Genomic DNA, 20,194 nt, shown 5'->3' with positions numbered 1-20,194 from the left:
CTATTTTCTCTGTCCCGGCAAAACAAGTGATTCTTAACTTTCTAGTTTTCTTTTCTATTAATTTTCGAAGTTTTGCTGCAATATGAAGAATCAAAAATATTTTTTTTCGCTGTACGAATTTTGCTAATTTTGGATCCGTTTTTACCCTACTTTACCTAGTAAAAGTGATATATATATATATATATATATATATATATATATATATATATATATATATATATATATATATATATATATATATATATATATATATATGTGTGTGTGTGTGTGTGTGTGTCTGTGTGTGTGTGTGTGTGTATGCAGGCCCGTATCCAGCCCAAAAATTTAGGGGGCCCGATCCAATCATATTATACTTCATCACCATATATATTATAGTTCATTTGCAAACCTACCGTGAAACTTTTAGGGGGCCAGCCAAAATTTAGGGGGGAAGGCCCCCTAGCCCTCCCCCCCGTGGATACGGGCCTGTGTGTATGTATGTATGAACTTTAGAGATAGATTATGCTAAGTAACTTTTTGGTCGAAATTGAGTTAACAATACTTTTTTAATATACTATGTTCTTTCTAGTGGTGTAATAATGTTAAGTCTAAAAGCATCCTATTACTTTGTAACTACTTCGTATAGTTTGAAAAAGAATACTATAGGTCTTACTTAAGGAACCGGTTTTTCGCTTCTCCTGTAAAGTTAGGAAATTATGACTTGGTTTAGTTTATCACTGAGGTCCAGATATAATAAAATCATGACCATAATCATAATCAACCATTATCAACCCACTGCTGAAGATCCTTCCAAGTCTTCACTACAATTATCTATCTTAAGCAATTCTTTTTCAGGTTACTCCCCAGTTGTCCTTGATTTCGTCAAACCTTCTTGTACAAGGACGTTTTCTAGGCTGTTTTTATCTCGTGGTATCCTGTCTAGAATTGTTTTTGTTCATCGATCATAATTACTTGCAATATGTCCGGCACATTTTCTAGTCCATGTTAAAAATCATTTCATTAGTATCAGTCATTAGTTGCCAAATAATTCATTTTTACTGTATGTATTTGACCTACAAATAGTTCAAATCCGCTACTTTTGGAGCATAGACACGCTAGTTTTTGATCTTCGAATCTGACAACACTGACTCAATGATTTAAATCAACACAATGTGAGGACTCCATTTGGTCTAGTGGCTAGCACGCTTGACTTCGGTTCACGTGGTCCCGAATTCTATTTCCGGTGGGGGTACAGTTGAACGACCGAAGTGGTTCGGATTCCATTATAATCATTAGCTCCACATCTCCTTTAGGCATAATCGTGGGACATTAAACTAAAACAAATCAAACCAAAAATCAACACAATGTGTATTACTAACTGTAAGTCCTTGAATAATTGCATATAGCTATATGGTATGGATCGAGTTTGAGGTGGTTCGTGGTCAAACTAAAACAAGTGAAATGTAAGTAGGGTGTAATTAGAACTTTTAATTAACCATTGTTTTGTGCACATCAGGATTAAGGCTTAGGGGAACAACTAGGGTTACTGAAAAGTTATCAGTTACATTAAATTTTAGTTAGAATTTGCATTTACACGCATTGCTGGAACCAAAACTTTGACATTAACATTAACATTATAAATACTACGAAAAAAATCGTCTTTTGAAAACATTCTTGCACCATAAAACAAATTACGAGTAATTTTAAAATATTTTACAGTTTAGCTACGTTATTTGCACTATATTTAAATATTATTTAGCAATTTATTTAAGTTGGCAACACTACTTAAAATAATGGAACTGCAACTTGTAATTAAAACCACCAAAAAACTATTGTTGTAATGTTATAGAAGAAAAGTAAGGCAACAATCATTATAAAAATTTAACACAAATACGTTATTTTAAGCAGTATAACAATTACTATCCATGTGTCTGCTATCTCTGAAACGATTTGAAATAACAATTGTTGTAAATGACATTATGATCACTTAAGTCTTTTGGAAGCATCTACATGATGAGTCGTGATATGTCAGCGCGTTTTCAAAGTGAAGTCTTTAGAAAAAGTTAAATTTTCTATTTCTGGTAACTTTGTTCCTTCATTCATTCGAAATACATTATACCACGATCATAGTATTTGACGCTAAGATACAGATGAGTTATTAGAGATCTCCGGACTGTTGATGTCGGTGATACTGTATTGTCTTTTGTTACACTTAATAATGTATGTGGTATTGTGGTTTTATTTAATATCTAAATTAGAAATAGGTAATACCTTACATAGTGCAATTTAAAAAAATACAACTTTATTATGCGTTGGCAACACTGCTTGTTTATCTAGTGGTATTGCAGAGTATCTGGAAGAATTTTCCCTTCAATATTTCACACAACATGGCACAAATTTTCAGCATTTTGATTATATTATATATATATATATATATATATATATATATATATATATATATATATATATATATATGCGCGGATCCAAAGGAAGAGCTATATCCCCCCTTCACGCTCAGGTATACACTGAATAAAATGAGCTTCAATCCTGCTTTACACTGGATAAAGAGGCAAAGTATGATTTAGCCAATTCCTTGATCATATCCCGGATCGATCATATATATATATATATATATATATATATATATGGAGAGAGAGAGAGAGAGAGAGGATTTTATACAACAGCAGTGGATTTTGTTTCGGGAGAGGCTTGAGGAACGGGTAAGAAACATTTGTGTTGTACGTGCAATGCGAAAAAATGATCAGAAATTTATTTCGGGAGGGGCTTGAGCCTGACACCTACCCCCTAAATACGCCATTGTACATCACTCAACCATTCCCATATTATCTCACACAGCAACGAAACAAATTTTGAGTAAAGGCAAAATAGCTGTCAATATTCGAGACGAGACCGAGACTTTCGAGACTGACCAAGGTCTCGTCTCGGTCTCGTCTCGATTTATAGAGGTCTGTCTCGGTCTCGGTCTCGTCTCGGTATGTAAAAGCCCGTCTCGGTATCGGTCTCGTCTCGGTATATAAAAGTCCGTCTCGGTCTCGGTCTCGTCTCGTATTATCGAGACGAGACCGAGACGATACCGAGACTAGTCTCGGTCTCGGTACCATCCCTAGGGAAAATCCCGATTTCTTTCTCCGGAATTGAACATTTGGGCAGATCGAGATTAGGGAAGTTCCCGAAATTTGATCTAGCGGTTGAATATAGATGACAAGGAGTACCTAAGAGTGTAAAAATGTAATATATATGCCTATTTAGATTATTGTTTTAAACAAAATAAACATTTTAAACATTTTTTTTTTGTTTAAAACAAAGTATTTTGTTTTAAACGTTAAAAACGTTTTAAACAAAAAAAACATGTTTTAAACATAAAAAACGTTTTTTTTGTTCTTTTTAAAAAAAACATGTTTTTTTTTTTTCAACCCTGATAAAGAGACATCAATTTACACGTTATCGAAAGATCATCAACAACAAGAGCAATCAAACATATACTGCGTTTTGTGCTATAAAAGGTTTATTTCCTTTCTTATTGCTTTCCTTTTTTTTCCTACTACCTAATCAAATCTGATATCTCATTTTGAATTTGTTGAATATCATTTACGCATCCTTAACCCTTTCCGGATTCCGGCTTTTTGGGCTATTTTTTAGACTTTCAGTCAAGCAGTTACTGCATCGTCACTATTTATCCTAGGATCATGGTTCATATTTCATTCTCTTCAGAATAGAGCTGGCTTTCAACTGGTACCACTTGCATGCTCATATCATATACCAGGAGCAGGAAAAATGATATCAAAGGGAAAATTTCGGAGGGATTTTTTTTCTCGCAATTTGCCCCCCCCCCTGGAGCGGCCCTGTGTGAACGTAGCCATCTAAAAACATTTGATAAATAGTACTTGGTATACTAAATGCGTGTGCTAAATTTCAAGTTTGTATCTTGAATAGTAAGGGCAGGAGAAATTTTATCAAGAATTTCCACAATGCCCCAAATTACCACAAAACACTATGATCTAAGGGAAAAAATGTCCTGAGACATCCCGAATTACCCTAGGGTCATGACACCAAAAGCGATCATGTCAGCCGAGTTTCTTAGTAAAGTCAATCTATTCAGACATAATGGATAACTGCGACTTTAACGGTGACTTTGTATAGTACACATCCCATAAATGAAATAGTATCATTTTGAAGATTTTGAATAGATTGTTACAACGATTATCTCAGCTAAGTTCGTTAGTGGAGTCAATCATTTAACACATTAACGTATGACGGCAACTTCAATAGTGGAAATGCATAGCTCGCATACGGTATATGTAAGTAAATTTTTTGAATGTTCCCTTTTGTAATTAACTAGAAAGATTATCTCGACCAAGTTTGTAAAGGGAGTAAACCTGTAAATATAATAAAGTATAACTTTAATTTTATCAGTGATTATTTACAGCCCATATTCCTTTTATAAGACAAAATTTTGAATTTCATTTTTGCAATAGATAGAGCGATTATAACCACTTTATTCGCGCAATGAAGTCAATCAGTTAACACATAACGGATAACGGTAATGATGGGTATCTATAACCTATGTTCAATATATGAAAGAACTTATCTAATTGTGTTCTTCTTTCCTTTTATTTTATTTTCTGCAACATACAGCTAGAACATTTACTTCAATCGAGTTTGTAAATGGAGCCAATCTGTTAACATATTAATGGACAACGACAGCCTTAACGGTGGATTTATATAAAAGTATATCCCATATATATAAGCATTTTTGAATCATGTTTTTGCAATGGATTTGTGTAGCGATTATATACGGAGTTTGTTAATGAAGTCGACCGGAAAACGTCTTAAAACGTCTTAAATATCTTATATATATGAGTCACATCTTGGTTGATCCTACTTACTGTTAATACCAGAATGTACCATTGGTAATATTAGTGCGTACGACCATTACTCAACACGTTAACTATTGGATGAAAGCGAATTTTCGAATGATTTTTGCAGCATACTGCTATAGTAATTGTATTAATTGAATTTGTTAACGAATTGGAGTCAATCCGTTAACATATTAACGGATAACGGCGATTCACGCTGGACCGTTAGTCATTGCGCAACTCTTGAACAAAAGCATTTTTTTTTAAATCATATATATACATTGCAACGGATAGGTAGATGAATTGAAGAATCGCTGTAAAAAACAATGTAAGTGTCACCTTTAGTTGTTTCACTTAATTTATTATTTTAATACGTTTACACCTTAGTTAGATGTTCATATTTCGTTATATGCTAGGTTGTATTTCTAGGCAATAGTATTTTCTTTCTTTCTTTTTTTTTATGCTTGAGCACAATTTACAATGTTTGTCTCTACTCTTACAGTAATTATCGTTTTTAGCACTTACATCGTTTTCTACCGGGAGTCTTCAATTACCTTCGCTGAGTTTGTTATGGAGTCAATTCATTAACATATTCACTGGTGATTTTGACGGTGAGTATTCCTTATTAAAACAACTATAGCAGAAGTTACAGAACTCGCTGTTAGATGGTAGCAATCATCCCTCAGCGGTTGTCATCTACCGGGCGAAGATGGAGCTTCTAGTGCGTGAGTTAGTTCAATGCAGAAAAACTTCCCCAAAAGCCCTGCTATGTTTATTTGAATTCTCTTCTAGATTTGAGAATTCGTAATTGCTGACGAAGTGGGTATTTTTTTTTCAACGATATTATTGTTATTAAACTTCCAAAATGTTCCCTATTGAACGCAGTCGCCCTCTGTCGAACGTCGTCTTGACTACAAATAAGAATTATTTCCACTTGCTCTTTTTCTTCCTGTAACAGCTCATTTGTAACTAGAAAAAAAAAATAATGCCACAATTGATTCCAGAGTGTATATGCTCACCCTGTATAGTGATGTGTTCAATTACCATAATCGCCCACCGTTATTTCTTAAAAAAAATTTAAAAAAAGAATAAACTCCAGACTCTTGGAAGCTAAACGTTTACCTAAAGCTAAGACTTTATATATATATATATATATATATATATATATATATATATATATATATATATATATATATATATATATATATATATATATATATATATTGAATTAAAATTACCATGAAACCTGAAAATCATTAAGATAACGCGTAGAATAACACTACTGATGCTATGTTTGAGCATTTTTTCCCCCTTCGTCTCACATTTAAAATGGAAGTTGTTGACTTTAGGCGCCATTTGACTGAAGTGTTGCTGTTCTCTTCGAAGCAATTAACCGTGAGTGAGAGCACTTGACGTCTCGTCAAGAATCATTTATGCTTTTTGATCAAAGGTTGTACGGAAAATGCATTTAATAGATGAGACGTTTTACCTCTGATTTTACGTAATTGAAAGTTTTTGAGTGATTTCTGTGTCAAATAAATAACAAGATCAATATTTATATTCATTACTTTATCTTTATAAATCTCTTGTATTTTCACACATTGTGCGGCGTTTGAAGTGGAATAGCTGAAGATTTTAAATTAATTTAATATTACAGAAGATTAGTATCTCAATACTTTAAACGTTCAATTGTAATAATATTATCATAGCAATACTTCGTTTCTGGATAACGCTAATTCCTAATTATAAACAATCGCCGCCCCGCTACGTTCAATAGCACAGTGTAATGTTTAATAAACTTTTCGCCAACGCAGATAAAATGTACTACCATTAATATTAACTATTAAAAGTTGAGTGGAGTTGATTTGGAGTTTAACGTCGCGTTCAGCAGCGAGGCTATATGAGACGTGGACCTACTGATTAACGTGGAATCCGAACCACATGAGCTCCGGCCTGGAATCGAACCCGGGCCTCCCACGCGAAAGGCACGTACGCTAACCGCTTAGCCACGGGGAGCTCTAACTATTAAAAGGAATAAGGTATTAATTACGTATATAAAATCAGCAAGTAGGTTTATTTATTCTATGTCAAGCAAGATATAATTTTGTAAATAAGCAACATGAACACCATAGTATATAAATTATAGGCAGTTGTATATTCAACATCGCAAGCTTTTAGTTACTAATTAATTATATTCTAAGATCAAAAGTTATTATTTCAATTCACGAAACGTTTTACAGTTATCTACAAATAAATAGCCTACCTCTCTACGGTGCAGGTTAAGAATAACGCTAGTTGTCGCCCGGGACAAGAACTCGCTTTAAGCGTTCCCCTGACCAAACAAACCAAAACGCTCCAACACATATTTGCTCAATTTCGCGCCCTCCTGATCCAGCGCCCGTGGCACAAACCCCGTTTGCCCCCGTCCCCAGTTATGTCACTGAGAATAGATGTACGAATACAAAATAATTACACATCTGTAGCTTTCTGTACAAAATTGACTATTAATATCTTCAAAAAATGGTATACAACCTCATACATTTACGGTGTAGATTAAGAGTAGGTGTAACAATACAGAATAATTACTTATAACCTTCCCGAAATTTAAGGAACATAAACTCTTAATCTTTTCAAAAATAATATTTTATAGGTGAGGTTATATTGCTCGGTGTAAATGTACTTTATGAGGGTAATAATTATTATGACCATAAATACAGTATTTTCTGGGCTGGAAACGTTCGACTCAAACTGCCTTAGGTTCCACTTTCATTCAAAGTTCAGCCTCCATCAGCACGCTTGTGGGGAAGAATTACATATAAAATAAAATAAAAAGGACTGATATTTTTGCCAAATCAATCGTTTTTAAATCTCTAATTGGTGACACTTCCGATGACGCTTAAGGTCAAATTCAGCTTCAAGTGTAAGTAGAAACCCCTAGCGTCCCTAGGGGTGCGAGAAAAGAGAACGTATAGAAATAATTGAAAATTATTGAGGTAATTGTGTAATCCTTAATTTTCGTTGTCACTGAGATTAATAGCGACATTTCCGATGCCGTGTAAGTTCACCCTAAACCCCAATTAGCACCTATTGATGATGCGTGAAGATGAGAGGAAATGATATGCAAAAATAATCGGAAACAGACTATTTTAATGTCAAATCCATAGTTTCTCGAGGAGGCGCTGAGATGAATAGTCACACTCCAGATATAGTCAAGGTCCTAATTTAGTCTTCAGCGGTATGGGAGGTAAGAAGGATTGAAAAATAAAGCGTCTACAATTACCGAGATTACTGTCGACTCCATCGGGCTCCATTGCCGATTACTGTGTTTCTGGGATCACTTAGCAATTGGGTGTCAAGCCCGATGACATTTAAGCCCAATTTTACGCAGGAACCGGCGTCAGCTGGCTCGGGAATTTAAAAGGCTAAAGCTGATGGCATTGTCTGTTGTAATTTGTGATACTCGGTACTTCACTTTGTAATAGGGCTACACCGAAGGTGTTGCTTGTTGTTATTTATTCCACCCAGTTCCTCATTTTCTGATAGGGGCAATGCCAAATTCGTTGTTCATATATTCGTGTATATAAAAATATATGTGTGTATATATTCCACCATAACTCTGAAAGGCCTAGTGTTATTTCAACCAATCTCGTACACTTGTGATTTACAATCTTAGAAGAATTGCTATGGGCTACGACATTCCTATGTCTACTAGGAGTGGGGGTAGATAGAGATGATTTAAAATTAATCGATAACAACAAACATTAATGCCGAATAAATAGTTTTGAGGCTCACTAATATGAATACTGATACTACGTACCTCGTTATACGTCCAAGATCAGCCCTCAGTGTGGTAAGACATCCCTAGGTGGAGTCATAATGGGGTGACATGAAGCAGGGGTGCCCACAAGGGGGGATATGACGCAAACTGCGTCATTGAAATATTGGGGAGTAAAAATCTATATAAATATGTTTGAGGGGGTGTAAAAATTAATTGAAAAGATTTTTTTTTTCATGGAAGAACACCTACGTATAGACAATTGAGGGGGGGTGCGTCATGGACATGAGGGAGGTGGGCACCACTGCATGAAAAAGTAATCGAAAACGACACATATTGTGTCGAATTCATTGTTAACGGAATCGCTACGAAAATATGAATGCCGAGACTCCCGAGGCTGTTAAAGTCTACTTTAAACTCCCTTGGCATAGTAAGTGAGAAAAGATGAAAAATAAAATATCCAACCTTACCGAGCATAGTATCAAATCCATAGTTTTTTGGGATCGGGAAAATGGATGATCTGCTTGAAATGACTTTTTAAACATAGTATCTACGTGAAGGTGGGCTTTTGTAATGTTATTTTGATTGTAGTGTTTGTTCTATGGGGTCTGAGTGTTTCTAAATTTATGTAAAAACGTAGAACATATTACGGAATATTATTATGCTTTTATTGAAATGCGTATCCTATGAAGAAGAGAATTGAAATATTTCCCACACACCTATTCTCCCGGAATATGGGAGAAGGACGAGTATTCCAGCTGGTATATATTTAAGTGTATCTGCTCGCACCAAGTGAGCTTTGTGGTGTACAAACACTGTGTGCGTGGGATTTATTGGTATTCTCCCGTTTCCTCCTACTTTTTTCATTTCACAATTTCATTCATTTCACATCATCAGTGTTTCCATTAGCCTAGCCAGCATAAATCGTGGGACACAAAAGTTAAAGATTTCATTTCATTTCATTTTTTAAATGTATCTTTGTATGTATGTGTATGAGTTCCAGCATAACTGTAGAAAACCTTAAATAATTGTAACCAAACTTGCCACATACATTACCTACGGTCTGGACAGTAGTACGTACTATGTAAGAGGGATCCACCTGCCATACGTGAGGAGTGGGAGCGGATGAAATATTAAAATAATCGAAAACGATTGATATTTATGTAGAATAATAGTTTTAGGGTCGCTGAATTTTCGTCTTACGTAATAATAATAATAATAATAATAATAATAATAATAATAATAATAATAATAATAATAATAATAATAATAATAATAATAATAATAATAATAATAATAATAAATGAAAAATTTAAGAGATAAACAAGGCAGAAAATTTGCTATCATTTAAAACAAAAAAAAAATGGGATTTTCATTTCCGAGTTCCGTTTTAAATAGGTTTCCCGTTGTTTATTCGGTTTTACCTTTCGTGAATTACTACGACTAAGCATTCTTTGGAACATTATGCATCGACTCTAAGGGACACCATGATGAAGGTACGGAAGTTAATAGTAGAATTGCGAAGGTGGTAGGAAACGGGTGAACCTCGAGAAAACACATATACACTGTGTTTCTCTACCACAAAGCCTAAATTTACGCCACCTGGGATAAAAAGCAGAGACCCAATGCGCCGATGAGCGCTCTAAAACTTTTGTATAACTCCCTGGCCCTTATTTTACTCTTTTATTAACTGTTCAGCACGACCGAGTTCGACAGGAACACCAGCGCAGAAAAATCGATGACAATTAAAATTTCAAAGACCGGGAACCAAACCTGGACAATGTACACCAAAGACGCACGTGTTAGCCACTAGACCAGGAGTGAGGGCCGACCATTGAGCCACCGTAGCCCGCACATATTTTCAGTTTGTTATATATATATATATATATATATATATATATATATATATATTAGAAAAAATGAATCCGTTATAATGTCCATCGTTTCGCACTAGTCTGTTGGCTAGCGCGCGTTCACATGAGATAACGGATTCGAGTCCCGTTGAGGAGTATATAGGATAAACCACGGTGGTTTGAATTCCATCTTAAGCTGTAGGTTTACGTCGCATATAACATCAATGCTGGAAAGGATCCGACGCTAAGTTTTAACAAAAGAGTAAATAAATAAATAAACCATTATCATGTTCGAGCACAGTGATTCGAACAGTTCGAACTAACTGTATATTGAGTGAGAATATTATCCATGAAAGAATATTCTATGAGCATTAGGACAATCCTTAGGCTAGGTGCCAATAGTCATAGTATTCTTTTCAAAACACTGCCATTTACACATGTTGAAATTCGAAATTTACAACGTAATCAGTAAGTGTCTCAGAAGTTACTTTATGTTCGTAAATGTACATATATATATATATATATGCAAAATCCACTACGATATTGACTAAGGAAAATGCATTTAACGAATTAAATTGTTGTTCCAAAAAAATCTCTAAACTGTCACTAGAGTGTGAATAAACTGAAACAATGTATGCTTTGAGTTTTAGCTAAAGAGCATTCTCGTATTTTAAAACAGTACTTCTCCCAATTCTATGGCAGTTGTTTACCAAATTATATAAAAATCGAAATTAGCTTTCCCACAGTTAATTGCAAATGACTTCTTCCTCGTTGGAAATCAGGAAACCAAGCTATATTGCTTTATATGGCTTAAAAATGGTACAATCAACCATTTCTAATAGATCACACAATCAAAGAATTTAAATGGAAAGAAAATATAGAATACCTTAGTTATTAAATTCTTTTAATCCAACTTGCTCGACATTGCAACCTGTTGATTAAGTCTACGCATAATGACTTTTAAACTGAAACTAATGTTAGACTTTAATGTGAAGGCATTGGTGAAATCAAACTAGAATGTTTGAGAAATAAACACACACACACACACATATATATATATATATATATATATATATATATATATATATATATATATATATATATATATATATATATATATATATATATATATATATGCATTTCCATAGTTTTATATATTAGTATAGGAAAATACTTTCGGCGAATTTTGTATTTAGTAAACTAGTATGAAACTTTAAACTCTCTCTGAAAACAAGGTGAAAAACAACCCTCATGGAAGACTTTGTTTAATTAAAATAATAGCATGGATATCGTCAGTAAAAGAGAAAATCTTTACTTAGAATTTGCAAGTGTGTAAAAATTGGGGAGGAAATTCGAATTTGCTTGTGTGGTTTTTTGCTTGTGACGACCGCTCAAGTGCAACCAACCGAATTTTTAGCGTAAAAACCTAATAAAATGAGGCTTAGGTGGAGGATTTTCTTCTATGAATTTAAACGTAAAATATAATGCATTCGTCGCAAGGGAAACACGTTATAATAAAATAAAGCAACCTAGAGAGCAAGGAAAGGGAGAGGGGCTCGAGAGTCAGTTGGCTTATACCTTCCCTTCGAGGACTTGATGCGGAATGGAGCTAGATAATGTAGACAGAGATTCAGTGGCTGTGAAAAGTAGCAAAACACAAAATAAAAATAAACGCTGAGTGGATACCAACAAAAAATTAAACTGAAAGAGAACCAAGGTCTATTTCTGTTTTTAAATAAAGCATCCAGGAAAACGTTCCAGTTAGAATGTACCGTTTTTTTTTTCATTTCTACCACAGTATTTATAATACTATCAAATGTGTTCTAACACTATTATACACTGACCAGCGAAAACATTGTGACCATCTACCTAATATCTGATATGTCTATCTTTGGCTCACAGGACAGCAGCATTGCTGGTTAGCATAGAAACAATGAGGCCTTAGGCCTTCTATACACTACAGAATGAATCCTAGGAAATATTTTACGATTTTCCCTAGACTTAAAATCTCAAGTGTATGATATCAGGGCATGTAATTTCCTATTTTCTGAACAATCCTATGAGATTTATCTTGTTAAGACCACACTCTATTTCGGAAATGAAATTCGTGAGATTTCGATTTAAGCGACATCAGGTGACAGAAAGTGAAAATGAATTTGTTTTCTTCCCGCCAGCAAAGATGCTATTTGCACACCTATTAGTACATACGAGGAGCATACATTTTTATGCAACACTTTATCACACCAGACATGCAAGGCAGAAGGCACTGGCAAACATTGCTGGCCGAGTATACGTTGTGAGACCTGGCACCTCTTCTATGTAAAACAGGAAAAAATCTTCACGTGTGTGGAACAAAAGGATAGGATTTCCTACGAGATATGTCGTAGCATTTGTCCTAAGATAAATCGTAAGCTATTTCCTAGGATTTATCTCATAGGGTATAGCACGCCTTAGTAGATGGCTAGAGACATAGCAGTTTACGTTACATTGTAATCAATTGCTGTGTTCAAAGGTCGGACAAAGTTTTGTTAAGTGGCTCAGTGGTAGAGCTTTCACCTCTGGTGCTAGGGGTCTCGGGTTCAAACCCTGCTCCCGCCAAGTGAACTTTGTGGTGCACAAATGCCGTGTGCGTGGGTTTTCCCGGGGTTCTCCCGTTTCCTCCCACTTTCTTCATTCCACCATTTCATTCATTACTCATCATCACCGTCTCCTTTAGCCTAACCGTCATAACCGTGGGACGTAAAACTCAAAAATTTCATTTCATTTTTTTTTCTTTTTTTTTCTTTTTCTTTTCTTTCTTTTTTTTGTTAAGTATCGTGTAATACATGCTTGTGTTACAATGTTAACAATAAAGCAGTAATTGTTTTTCGTGCATGTTGAACATGTGTTTCGTGTGGGTGACAAGTATGGAACATGTGACACACCATTCAATGAAAAGTGGTTCAACATTTGCTGAAGTAGAGTGTTTCTACGTATCTCTTTGCCATAATCCCCTGCGGTATGAATTGTTAAACGGACTGTACGTATACAGTCATGAAATCGTCAGTACAAGTCGGTACTTCCTGCACAATTTGTAGTTTTGTTCAAATTTATGCCATAAATTCCTTCTCGCCTCAAGTTTGAGTCTTTCACATAAAATGGCATTGTGCAAACTTCACTGCAACTTTATTGAAAATAGTGATTTGTATTATATTTTTTTAGAATGAAGTAATCTTAAAAAGTGCATAAAATACAACGTACGTAATAAAAGTTTAATAGATTTTAATGAAATACAGAAATTGATATGTATAACTACAAACAAAATTATGGCATAACCACTTAAGAATGTAATTAAAACAAGTTAATCATTTTACGAACACTCATTATACACATGTGGCCAACATTTTAATGGCATTTTAGCATAGTTTTCAACAAAAAAGTTAAAAATAACTTTTAATATGCATTGTTTACTACATTTTGCCTTAAACTTATGATTAGGAATGCTTAATTTGTCAGCTGCCCAAAACTAATCGAGTAGTCGTATCTTCTGCTTGAATAATTCATGTCACACGTGTAAATTATTTCCTCATTTTGGACTGTATTAAGGTTTTTCCATTTGATTATGTCGTAATTAGGGTATATATTGGCGTCGGAATTAATGAAACATTGTATTATCATCGGCGAATTTAAAGGTAATAAGGTAGTAGAAATAAGTAAATAATAATAATATTAATAATAATAATAATAATAATAATAATAATAATAACAATAATAATAATAATAATAATAATAATAATAATAATAATAATAATAATAATAATAATAATAATAATAATAATTGCAAAACCAGAAACAGATCACAAACTGCGTAAAATAATGTAGTGGTAACGTATTTACAAATGTGACAGTGTATTTGTAGTTCTTTATTTCAAATTATTAATACAAGAACTGGATAAAATATAAGGCCAACGTTGTTACAATTCGTATGCACAGAAGGACACCTATTGCATTTCTTCAACGTGTTCACCTCCCATCTCTATCGCCTTCTGTCACACGTGTAGAAGGCACCATACTTCGTCAGCACGCCAATTTTTGTCGGTGTACTGCAGGGACCTCCATACAGTATGGATTATCGTTTCCTTTGTGTTGTATTGCCTCCCGCAACTTGTTTCTCCATTTTGGCGATAAAGGTCGTCAAGAAATCCCTGAAAGCATTCCTGTACACTACGGCCATGTGCCACTTTAATCTTAATCCACCCACGTTATTAGTCTTTCCGAAATATTTTGTTCACTTTTCTCCTCTATTTTACGACACTGCTGGTTTTGACTGAATGAGGGAGAGCTGTTACTGCTCGCTACAGTTTATCGCCGGGGTGTCTTCCTGTTCTGCCTAATTCCTGTTTTGTCTAATGACTCTCCAACACTTTGTAACTCATTTTCTATCTAATATTATATTTAGGCAGAACATGAGTTCCTGTTCTACCTAATTTCTTTATTGCCTCATCTTCGCAGAAAGGGATATTTAGATTTAAGGAAAATTTAATACTAGTTTCTTTTTCGACAATTGCAGTTGTTTTCAAGACATCTTGATTTTCTTACTTGATTTTCTTTTTTACAAGATTACTACGAGTATATCTATGCATTATCTGTTCACCGCCTACAACTTCACCGAGCAGATCTTATTTTATAGATTAACTAGGTGAACATCGAGTTAAGCTTAACGATGAAACAATGGTATGCCATGATTTAAATTCAGCCTTATAAGGAAAGACAAGTAAAAGCGCCGATATTCGTTCTTCATAATATTACAGTCATAAAACAGAAACCAGATTTTATATTTTTATTATTACTGTTTTAGTAAACCGAAACCTATGTGGAAAAAAAAGTTATTTAATTGGTGTATCTTACTTGTTAGAAAAGCATTTTCCATTATTCAACAATACTCTATATAAAGTTAACCGTGTACTTTGATTATGTACTTCACAAAAGTAAAAACTTTTTCAAACATTTTATAGTAATTTTAAAATTTGCAACATTTTGGTAAGGCTGTACGCATTACGTGAAATTTCAAATATTTTTGATTATTAAAAAAAAATATATGAAAATACACGAAAAAATATATCAAATAGATTTAAATTATAAGGATGTGAGAGGGAGAATATTTTGATTCAATGGTCAATGCTCAATCTTTAGTGAGAAAGGTCACAGATTCAAATCTAAGTTCAGGGTGAAAAACAGTATATTTCGGGACACAGTGGCTATGTGATAGAACGCTCATGTGTGACCCGAGAAGTCCGCGGTTTCATTTCTGGCAACGAGAGATTAAGGTGGACAACATCGTGTATGTGGGTTTTTCCATGTTCACATTTCCATTCCACCAATCATTTCATATTCATTCATTTCATTAATCACTCTTCTCTTTTATAACAATAAGAACTAATGGTATTTCAATTAATTACTACTCTGTAAAAAATTATGTTCCGAAATGGTTAGTATATATATATATATATATATATATATATATATATATATATATATATATATATATATATATATATTGATATATTAAATAGCAAAATCATACATTTGACAATCAGCAGACAACTTCTTAATTATTATGGTATCAAAATAAATAAGAATTTCTGAGACTGAAAATTCACATTCAGTGTAATTTGAATTAGCTTATTTGTAAAACACATTAGGTCAGATACCTTATTATCTCTTCAATAATTTTTAATAATTCGGCATTTGAAAGGCTAGGCAACAATATACCACTACAAGGAGTTTTATGGCACATTCTGCATTTCTTCCTTTGACTTTTCATTATGAAGTGAGCTCGTTCGTGGCTAAGCGCTTAGCGTACGCCCCTCTGGCGTGGGAGATTCGGGTTTGGTTCCGACGTTAAAATCAAAAACAAAAGCAATCCATTATGGAGTGTAAACCAAAACTTATTTTGAAGTCCAGAGAGCTTTGTTCCAATAATATTAAGTAGTATGAATTTTAGAAGTTTCTGATCCAACTCCAGAACATGTAACTTTTCATATACGTTCCTGGCAATCTATGGCAGTGGCTCTCAACCGTTCCGTGCCTAGCGATGTAAATGTGATTGTTCTGAACTCCTACCTTCATCTTAATCCAATCCACTAATGGACAGAGCTGAATGGAAGATTTGGACAAAGCAGAAAACGGCTTCAATTCTTAAAACGAACATTAGTATTAGTAAAATAAAGTCGAAACTTTTGATAATTTGTAAAATGCATAATTGCTTTCGTCATTAGAAAATGGTCTAATAGGTCACGAAATCTCAAACTCACCCAATCGCCCCGTTTCCAATGCCCTCTTAGAAATCAGAGCACATTCTGTGGGGTTAACGCCCCCGTTGAAAGTTTTTTTTTTAAGTTCCTTCTTAAAATTTGCATGTCACGGAAACTTTCACAATCACTTACTTTCACTCACATAATCCGCCTCTTTTATTTAATAGGCGTATACCTGTCAGTGGTTAAGCTAAATATTTTAATCTCACCTCTGCCGTAGAAACGACCATGTTGTAATCGCGCCTCACTTGCGCACAAGTCACTGTCTTCAAATGGGTTGACTTGCATAGAGGTTCACTATTCTCAATTGGGCTCACTTGGGCGCGAATTCACTGATCTGAGTGAGTCTCACACTCACTAACTTCAATGAAGCTCAAGATAGCTCAGACTCGCACCCGTTACAGAATTATATCCTCAATATGCTTGGGTTCACTAGTTTCAATAGGGCTGGCGTTCAGGCTTATAAAATTTGTGCTCAGATGGGCTCCTGCTCATTGGTTTTCCAAAGTAGTTATACCTACTGGGGATCCATCCAAAATCACATATACCAGCCACTCGGTTATTAAAGAAATGTAATGTTTCAAAAAGGGGATACGGGATATACCATTACATTTCCTGCATTGAATTTCTAGAATTCTAACAATTTATGTTCTAGTGGCATTAGGCATTTGTAGTATTAGAACAAAAACTTAAATATAAACGTGTTTAGCAATGGATCAAGTTCTTAAAGAGTAAAATCGAATCAGATCACTTGGATTTGAATTCGTATGTAGACGCTGGCACATACTGGTTAAGTGTAGAACAATGAAGGTTGTGTGTAAGCAGGTATGTCAAAATATGTGTAAACATACGTACAATTTTTAAAGTTTCAAGGTTCTGTTATTCTTCGAATTGACAAGATTTATGTAATCCCCATTGAAATTAAAACTGTGGTTCCTGTTGTGATATTATTGTAGTGCAAGCTTTGTTCTTGTAATGCTTTCTGCTGTAGATATTTGAAAGCATTTATCTGAAATAAATTATGTAATCACTTTACTCAACATAATTGTAGTGTTTTGCTTTTTACATCATACTGGACACTTCCACTAGACATGCTATACTAAAAATGATTTATAGAGCAGCTTGATCACATAAAACGTTTCGTTCCGCTCAAGAGTTCAATATAACTAGCAAAGCTGGACATTCAATTTATGCCCCTCATTCGTCCGCTTAAATTTAATTTAAAGGGTTTTGGAATGATACTTGAAAATCAAGGCAAAAATAAGTACAAATAAATCTCCGTCACATTTAAATATATCTTTTGCGAGAATTAGGCAGAACAGGAATTCTTGTTCTTCCTAAATACAAGATTAGATAAAAACTGTGTTATAAAGTGCTAGAGGATCATTAGGCAGAACTGGAATTAGGAAGAACAGAAAGGAACCCATCGCCAGAAATTTTCTTATCAGCTACGCGAATCCTGTAGTGCTGAGTCACAGCCCTCTGACAGTGTTGCCACTACTTAATATTCAACCTATATACTTCAGTAGGCATACATACGCTAGTATTTTCCCCTTACTCATTATCTAGGACTTAGAGGTATTATATATACAAGAAGTGTTTTAGTTTAATGAAATGTATACTACTCGAAAACATCTTTAGGGGCCGCGGTTACTCAGTTATCGAGCGTTCACCTCTTGTGCTAGGGATCTCGGGTTCAAATCCTGCTCCCGCCAAGTGAACTTTGTGGTGGACAAACACCGTGTGCGTGGGTTTTCTCGAGTTCTCCCGTTTCCTCCCATTTTCTTCATTCCATCATTTCATTCATCTCTCATTATCACCGTCTCCTTTAGCCTAACCGGCATAAGCGTGGGACGTGAAACTCAAAAATTTCATTTCATTTCATTTTCGTAAACAACTTTTTCTTTGTTTTGTCAAAGCAGTTTCTTCAACATATTTTAGTTTTCTTATGTGATATTTTAAGAGATAGAACCATATTAAGTTCTTACTTTGCGTTTCGATGCAAGTTAGAGATTCAAAGACATAATATAGTTTGCTAGTAAACAAACAGCTACTGATAATGGCAGTCAATGAGTATAATAAATAAGTAAGTCTGCTAAATTATTACCTTGAACTAATTATTGCCTTATAACTATATAACTATTTATATAAAGTCCATTTTGTTTATTTAAATAGAATTGAATGATATGCATATTACATTGCTATATTAATCCATAAAAGTAGCAGTTGCTTCCACGTTTGCACTGTAAATTAACAATATAATCTTAGTGTTGTTTATGTTTCATATCCGTTTTATCAATGCTTCTCAGTCATGTTGCAACTTAAACCTACTTGAAAACAGTAACTTTTAAGGATTGAACTGCTTGTTCCGTGCATCATCAGATTGGAACAACGATAAAAACACAGGTCAAACTATTTTTTGACTTATTGTACTGAAAACTTGCATTTTGATCAAAAATATCTGGTTAGATAGACTATTGCTTTCACTGGCAAAAAAAAAAAAAAGTATAATATAAGTGTATATGCAAGAATTGCCACCATGAAAACTGAAGGCTGTAATCGACATAGTACGGAGCAAATAATGGAATTATGTGAAAGTATATATCAAATGAGAATCATATTTTGGCCATTCAGGCTGTTGTATTTGACAAGTCTCGGTTCCGAGGTCAGACTTGCAAACGCTTATATCCAATGAAATTTCAATGATCAGTGTTTCTAGGCACATCTATACATTCAGTAAGTATGTACTTCAGCATAACGAAAAACAAAAGAATTAAGAAATAAATTAAAAACTATAAATAATTCTTTCAATTTATGTTTATTTATTTTCGCAACATCCCTCAAAATAATTACACTACATGAAAATGTTCTTCTACACTTTATTTCATACATAATTATTTTTGTATACAATATTATAAATATATCCTACATAAAATTTCGCTCAAGAAAACATTTCATCATGTATATTTCTCTTTTTCAAACCAATACATACTCAGTGAGTGATGTGACAATGCATCTATATATTGTAATTCAGAAGGCGTCCAGCCAACACAAGAAAATAGAAATTACTATATCGATTTTAGAAATGTTGTTCCTATACGTTCTTTCGTGTGGACGTAGTAATTCCTAATAATTATCTACAGTATTTTCCAATTTGCCAGCTCGTTTTTGAAAATCGAAATAAAATGATGACTACTTTCTTTTGTCTTTCCATTTTAGTTGACATGTTTTAATTAATTAATTTATTTTTTTGTTATTTCAGCACATGGTTGCTTCTGATTTCGTTTCCGCTGATGTCACGCTATCCTGCTCTGAACTTTCATCAGAACTGGAACCATGGTTCACGTGGGGAAAGAATGCGAAGAAGGGGACAGTTCTCTGCAGTCAATATAGCGGACAATTAGGGAGAAAAGAGGA

This window comes from Thermobia domestica, chromosome 6 (genome assembly GCF_964235325.1).
Source record: "Thermobia domestica chromosome 6, izTheDome1.hap1.1, whole genome shotgun sequence".
NCBI lineage: Eukaryota > Metazoa > Arthropoda > Insecta > Zygentoma > Lepismatidae > Thermobia > Thermobia domestica.
The sequence above is the reverse complement of the archived record's forward strand: the minus strand, read 5'-3'. Positions refer to the sequence as shown.